Source organism: Adiantum capillus-veneris, chromosome 17 (genome assembly GCF_014529385.1).
Source record: "Adiantum capillus-veneris isolate H3 chromosome 17, ASM1452938v2, whole genome shotgun sequence".
Lineage (NCBI taxonomy): Eukaryota > Viridiplantae > Streptophyta > Polypodiopsida > Polypodiales > Pteridaceae > Adiantum > Adiantum capillus-veneris.
Genome location: NC_140947.1, coordinates 30,514,904 through 30,522,854, shown reverse-complemented (window position 1 = coordinate 30,522,854; position 7,951 = coordinate 30,514,904).

Below are 7,951 nucleotides of genomic sequence, written 5' to 3'. Positions count from 1 at the left end.
ACTTAGGTATATGACCATTTTCCAGACTTTTTGAATGTTCTAAAATGCGTAAGAATACCTCCTCACGTTATGTGAAAGCGACCTATTGATGTTTCTTATTAAATACTTCTTGTTTCTATCATGTGCTAAGTTTCATTATATGTTAAACGTATTATACGCGTTTAATGACCACTCGGGGGTTTCACTATGTGATTATGTTAATGTATCACTTGAATTCAACAAGTGGGGTTTTAAAATGCAAAAAAATTAGGGAATTTAACATAGTTACATTAAAATAAGGGGTTTTTATATTCAGTTTTGGAAAATTTTCCCAAAATAAGGGGTCATTTTATTCATTCAAACATGTTAAAAAAGGGGTTTTTTCAATACCCAACGAATGCACGTTATATAGGGGGGTTATTTAATAGTGCACCCCCCGAGAATGATCGTATAATACGTTTGATCAAATAAAAAGGGCCGTATTATACGATGACACATCATTGAATTCAGCTCTTCGTATTATTTCTCTGCACTTCAATCAAAGATTGAAGAAATCTTCATTCGAAGAAAAACTTTGATCAAAGTGCAGAGGTTATATATGTAACCATCGGTGCCCCCCATCAATATTTCACATAATCAAGTATTAAACTTTTTGAAAAAAGTAATCCTCTTCTCCCAAAAAAATTGAAATATTTTTAAAAATAAAAAAGGCAAGATTTTAGTTGTTCATTAATTTTTTTTAATTGATATAATTAAAATTATTTCAATAATCATTATTTGTAGTAGAGTTTGTTTTTGTCATTAATCTTTTAATTGAAATTTCGAATAGTTTTAAAAATCAGAACTGTGTTATTTTTGTGTTGGAGTTTTCTCACACTTAAAGAGGAGAAGATTAGGTTTTGTAACCATCTATCATTGTGTTGGAGTATATACTCACACTTGAAGATGGGTACGTAACATAAATAGTGATTATTTACCTTTGTGTTAGAGTAAATGTGTTTAGTCACACTAGAGATAATCAGTTGTTTCACTTAGATTAAGATTAAGGAATTAGAAATTTCTTTGAGTCCTTGTGTTAGAGTGATATATTCACACATGGTAGAAGTTTGACCAAGTTTTTACTTGAGGCTTTTTTACCGTACCTGATGCTTATCTTGTATGCTTAGAAGTACTTCCACTACAAAAATGTTATCACCTTGTTGTGTTAGAGCAGTTGCTCACACTTTTGGAAATATTTCTAAAGTTTCTTGGCCGTACTTGATGTTTATCTTGTACTGCTAGAAGTGCTTCAATTACAAGATGTTGTCACCTTGTTGTGTGAGTTGTAACATTTAATGGCCTAGTAACTTGTGTGTAGCAGAAAATAGCATGAACATAGTGAGCATTTCATTGGAACAGATTACTAACGAGATTAACAAGAGTGCTTGGGTGGAGAGAGAGCAACAAAAAGCATAACACCTAGTTAGATAGCATGGACAATACTTCAAAAGGGAGAGAAATTAAGCAATTGACAACAGTTGTTGAGGACCGGATTTTCATGGAGCCGGTCCCCCCTCCAAAAGGCTTTGTATTATGGTTTCTCCCATCAAGAGAGACATTTTACAATACAATTTCTTGTGTTCCTTCAATACTAGCTAGTGCAATGAAGATGGCAACTTCATGCACTATGCAAAACACTTATCACACACAACATCAACTCCCTCACGGTCTCAGACCCAAGACCTCACACACCTTCAAAGATGGTGAGAGCTAGCGGGGTATGAGAGTAGATTGAGAGGAAGAAGGAGTATTCTTACGAGAAATATGTACATCTCCTCACATAATCACTCATATTAGCATATCTTAGCTTAGTAATTAGCATGGTAGAGGAGATGAGCATGCATTGAAGCTTGGCTCTTGGTTGGATTTGCATCACAAGGCCAAGATTTGTTGGTGTAGGCCTCCCTTCTCACAAGCTTGGAGTAGGAGATAAGCTTTCCATTAAAGCTTGAGAAGGAGAGAGAGAGTCTTCTTGCTCCACACATTCATTGTGTGAGTGTGTGTGTCAATAATGCCTTGCAAAAATCACCCCCCTCTCTCTCTTGGTTGACCCCCCTTGCTAATTACTCATGATAGCATCCTATTGGACCTCCCCAGGCTTAGCCAATGACAATTAAGTAGCATAAGTGATATCCTTTTGACATGTGTCCCCCTTTCCCCTTTTGTGAGAGCTTTAGGTAATTATTTAATTCAAGTAACTCTTATTAGACCCCTTTGCCTCCTGGCCAATAAGAATCAGGCAAGCCATTGGGCTGTTGAATGTTCATTGGTCCCCTTGGGAGACTGTCCAATAGTCTTCTAGAGAGCTTAATTCTTACTGGTTTTTTTATTTAGTGTTTCTAGTTTTACTCTAGCCTAATTCTCATTGGTCCACCTCCAAGGCCATCCAATAGGAATTGGGTACACCTTATGGGCATCTGGGCTAGGGAGTTGAGATGTGTCCCTTATTCCCTTTGTTAAAGGGAGCTTGTGTGTGTGTGAGTTTCTCTCTCATCCCCTACTTGCAAGGCTCACCCCCTCCTATGTAGGGATTGATAAAGACTTTTGTGGCACACACAAAGCATCCAATTCCCCCAATGTTTGACCTTTGGACACAACCTTTGAATTTTGGAACCTTAGCATTTTGGAAGTTTTAATGGGCTGAACCTTAGGTTCATTTAAGCCCATTGTTGCACATGGATCTTTTACAGATGCCCCCCCCCCCCCCCCCTTTGGATCCCTATTTTCCCTCCTTTGGATCCCTATTGTGGCCGGTCTGCTAGCTTAACCAATATTCTAGCTTTTTCTCCCCTGGCACTTCCCCATATTAAATGATCAGTTTAACATAAGAAAATCATTTAGAAGAATTAGATATTGATTATTATGACATTACCTCTCTCTTGAAATCATAGTCGTCCTCGACTATGGGGTAGAGAAGAAAAAGCATATTCATTAGTCCTTTTCTTAGCGGGTAGAGGATCCCTATGTTACCCTACGACATCATTCCACAATGGATGACTAGTCCATTTGGTGCTTGAGAGCTTGAGGCTGCCGCAAGCATGTCTGCACATTAGTCCTATCATATTCCATAGTAGAGTGACAAGCTCTACTTGGTGTTCGGGAGACGTCGTCTCCACAAACTTGATATAAGCATGCATACTACTTCATTTTTGTGCACAATAAAGAAAAAGAGAGTCTTATAAGACAAAAATTTTGTTCACTTTTAACATTTGTATATTTGCTTACCCTTGGGAAGCATTGTAAGCATTGACCCCGCATTGACAAGGTTTAGGTTATCCTTTAATTGTATGCCTTGCATCCATCTAGCATCTTCAAAAGGATAATTCTTAAACTTAATAAGATATCGTCGGATAGTCTTACCACCTCTTAGTACCTTGTCTTCATGTCAGAGAATGGACTCGGGCTCCAACACCTCTTGTTGGTCCTCGATCTCCAGTGGGTCATCAATAGTTGGTTCTTGAGGTGGCTCTCCTTTGTAAGGCTTTAGTAGGCTCACATGGAAAGCATTGTGTATGAGCCAATGGTTGGGCAACTTAAGGCGAGAAATAATACCATTTTGGACCAATTCATAGTGAAAAACTCATAAATAGACTTCATACACGCGTATGATGTCTCAAGGACAAATCGGAAAGTCCAACTGATCAACTGACCACATAGGAGGGTTTGACATGTTATTTTGAGCTTATTGGCAAATCTTCACCTCATTGGAGCATTTATTTTTTAATTTCAGAATGATTTTACAATTTTAGAGAAGTAAAATGTAAAAAAAGTGGTGATTCTGTGCAAGTTTGACTTCTAAAATTTGCTACGAGCACATGTGCATGTTGTACACATCAAGCGGCACCCGGGGTAGAAACAAAATTTTACTTTGACCAACTGGACTTCCTATGCGTATGAAGACTTAGAGGTCAAATTTGGGTCAAAACATACATTTGAGTACACCCTTGTGCTATAGAGCATTTAAGAAGCAAATAGGAAAAACATCATTGAATTGGAGTATTTTTGGGCTTGCAAATGCCAAGTGATAGATGAAGGAAAATTGAATGCTTGAATTGATCATATCTAGCACAAAAAGTGTTAAAATTGAGTTTTGAATGATGTTGTGAGTTGCTTGTGTGGTGGAGGACCTCTGGAGTAAGTTTCACCTCATCCTGAAACAAAAAAACATCATACATGTATGATATCTGAAGTCCATTTTTAGAGGCCAGGTCTGACACCAAAGCTTACAAGAGTGTTCATCACCACAAAGAAAGCCTAAAGGTCAAGTTTCATCCAATTTGGATCATCTTTGACTTAGATAACCTCCCAGAGAAGCTGAAAGGAACTAAGATAGAATTAGGGGTGATAGACCTGCCAAGGGGTGTTAGAATCACAAATCAGAACTTGGGGTGAGTGAATAGAGAATATCAAGGAGAGTCTAAACTTGAAGTTTGGGCCAATTTTGAGCATGAAGACACCCTATGCGTATGAAGTCTCCAGGCATAGATAGGAGCCAAATAGAGTTTTTAACCAACCAATAGCCTTCCTTGTGACCCTAGGATCCCATCTATCTTTTCAGATTAGTGCATAGAAATCACATAGGGAATCAAGTCCTTATATACAGTTGTTTGGTTGGGATTAACCCTCTAGTTATACCAATCAACATTGTAGAATACTAAAGTGGGAACCACTTTAGTGCTCTACAGTGAGAATCACAATTTGACATTGCAGAGATGAAGTTTTGTGTAGATAGCCAAGGATCCTGCAAGTTGGTGATCATTTTGGAGTGCAAAATATTTTACAAGTTGGGAAAGCAATTTGAAAGCCAGTCAGAAAAAAAACATCTACAAGCATACTTCTAAGGTAAGAGGTTTGGGTTGATAGTTTTTTTGTGTGAAAGATTTGAGGAATTTGAGATCCGATAGATGTCTTCAAAGAGATCGAAGAGTGGTAGGAGATCAAGTTAGCTTAGTGTCAGAAGAGAGTGTGAACCAAGCAAACATAGATCCATTAGCACCAATCATAGAAGAGAGCAGTGTTACTAACACCTCTTTTGACAAATCATATAAGGGGATGGCTAACCAACAACTTGAAGGCTTCCAACAATAAGGGACTATGGGGGGTAGTACCTCCCAAACACCCTTAAACACAAAATACATGACAATCTTCCTAAAGGGTACAAACAACCACCCATGGAGCCCTAGTGTATGCAAATGTTTGAGGACATCAATGCATCTATATTGCAGAACGGTCAGCTAGTGGATTAGCAGTAATCCAAGTAAACGATAATAATGATAGGTTCTGCAATGAAGATGGAAACACTACCTCATTGTCAAAGACCTAGAAAATTACAATCGGTATAGAGACAACATAGCAAAAGGGAAGATAGTTATGGAGATCCAAGAATTGCGTCCTCAACTCCATCTTCATGGAGCCTTCTACATTTATGACAACAGAGTAGTGAGATTGGCTACAATTCCCAAAAATATTGGGATTTACAAGCACGGGGATGGGAGAGTCATCTCTTGCTATTGTTTCTTCGAACCCCATGTGAATGAATTAAGAAAACAAAAATTCATGTACTTGTTGTCATATGATTCTGCAACTGGAAGCCATATCATTATTGTCAATAAGTACGGATGAGAATACAAGCCAATTCGCCCAGAAGATGTAGGGAGAGTGATAACACCAGAACTATTGGCACATGCTTTTGAAGAGAAGAAATATCCATAGAAACCCCTAGCAAATCTAAAAATCCCTTCTCAAATGATTACCACACCACATCGCAATCAAATAGACAACCGTTGCCCAACCCTCAAAACTCACAAACCTCACCACTATTATTTCAAGCATGGCTCGAGCAATTTGCAACACCATAATTGAATACAAAAGGGGGTAAATTTCAAGCCATGTCAAGGCTAGAAGCACCACCAATACCACCACTCCATCAGCAATACCAAGATGGGAGTAGAACAAGAACATCAAATTTGACCAGGATTGAAGCACCACATCAAGAACAAGAATGAGAAGAAAGGGTCTAAGTGGAGGAACGACCACTTGCTAGGCCAATCAGGAATTATGGGTTAGAAGCACCCCTAAATGAGGAACACGTACCATATCTTAGGCTAGAAAGTGCTCATATAGGCGGATTGGGGGATCGTATGCTCAGATTAATGGATCATCGTACAATTAGACCATCTCAAGTCCAAAAATGGGTGAACAAGAAATATTTAGGAAATAGGGATCTGAGGGATCACGGGGCAGCATTTGTGCACATCATTAGAGTTGAAGAAATCTTAGACTTTCTCACGTAATTTGTAGGATTTGGACTAACTCTTGAGGAGGATGCCACCACCTGGTTTGATTTTGTTGAAAGTAGAGATTTTGAGTCAATGGAGGAGGTGTTTGACGAGTTTATTGAGAAATTCTCTAAAAGAGGGATAGCCCATAACACCGACTCACAAATCCAATTCAAGCAAAAGGAAGGAGAATCCGTACGAAAAGCATCCTTAAGGCTGAAGAGATACGTGAAGTTTTGTCTAGCAAAAGAATTGCCGACCCAGTCAAGGTTAATGCTCATTTTTATCGAAGGACTAAGGAATGCAAATCTCTAGAAGGATCTCCACATGAAAAAGAGCCCTACATTTATTGAATGATTTGACGAAAGAGGCTCTCTACTTGGTGGATAACTATGCTATCTACAAGGAAGAAGAATACAAGGATTTAGACGATGATTCCTTGTCACAACATAGTGGATCCAAATCCCTGATAAACCAAGAGTAGCTCATTAAAGAGGTAATAAAAAGCATCAATTTGTTTGATAAACCGCAGACTAAGCAACCAAAGTGGTGTGCGATAGAGCAAAAGTGGAGAAATCATGCAACCCAAGAGTGCTATCACAACAAGGGATTTGTGAAAGAATACGAGTGTGCCCCACCAGCCCAAGTAGCACCTCCTCAAGTACCACCGATGCCTAGGTATACAATAGAAAATTTGCAAGAGCCGGTAGGGATTGAAAGGCCACAACTAGTTTGGGGCAACAACCACCTCTCCCAGGAGCAATACCAATAGGAATTAGGTATGCACCCACTATAGAAGAACCAGAGAAACAATCCTTAGTGCCTATGCTCTCATATTACAAAGAGCCAAGTGGATATATGGCTAGTTCAGCATATTATCCACCAAAAGAGTCAAAAGCGCCAGAACCTTGGAGCATGATTGGGAATGTTGGACCATCAACAACAACTTATGTTGCAAGAGAAGATAGATACAGCTTCGACAAGAGAAAATTATTGCTCATAGCCAATGGTGGCTTAGCAAGACAAAAGCCTACCTATCAACAGAGAGTGGCTCCAAGAGTGCCTCGACAACCATTAAGACTATACTACAAATGTGGTAGTGACCACCTTATGAAAGTTTGTCCTCATACGGACATCATTAGAGTGAATGTATACTGTCTAGATTGTGGTATAACTCATTTAATTAATCATTTCCTTAAAAACCCAAATAAAAGGATGAAAAAAAGTTGAACATATTAGAGGCAATCCCGTCAAGTAGTGGTTCTGAAAATGAACGGTGATACCTATATAGGTTGTCACAAGAGTGCAAGCTCAAAATGCAATGGAAGAATTAATAATTGAGAAACCTAGAACAAATGCCCCTAGTCTTGAACAAACAAGTCAATGAAGCACTTGGAAGGCTAGGAAAGCACGCATGAAAGTTAGGAAGGAACGTGAACAGATAGCCCTAGCTGACGTGCTAAATAAACCAGGGATATATTAAAAAGACTTGAGAATCAAACTAGTCCTACGTTGGAAATCCCAAAATTTGTAGAGCCTGAGAAGAATGAGGAACCAAAAAGTGCATGTTCGGGAGGATTCGTACTAGTTGAAAAAGTGAATGATCGTCTAGACACACTAATGAAAGCTTATGAGGCACGGCTTAAGAATATCCA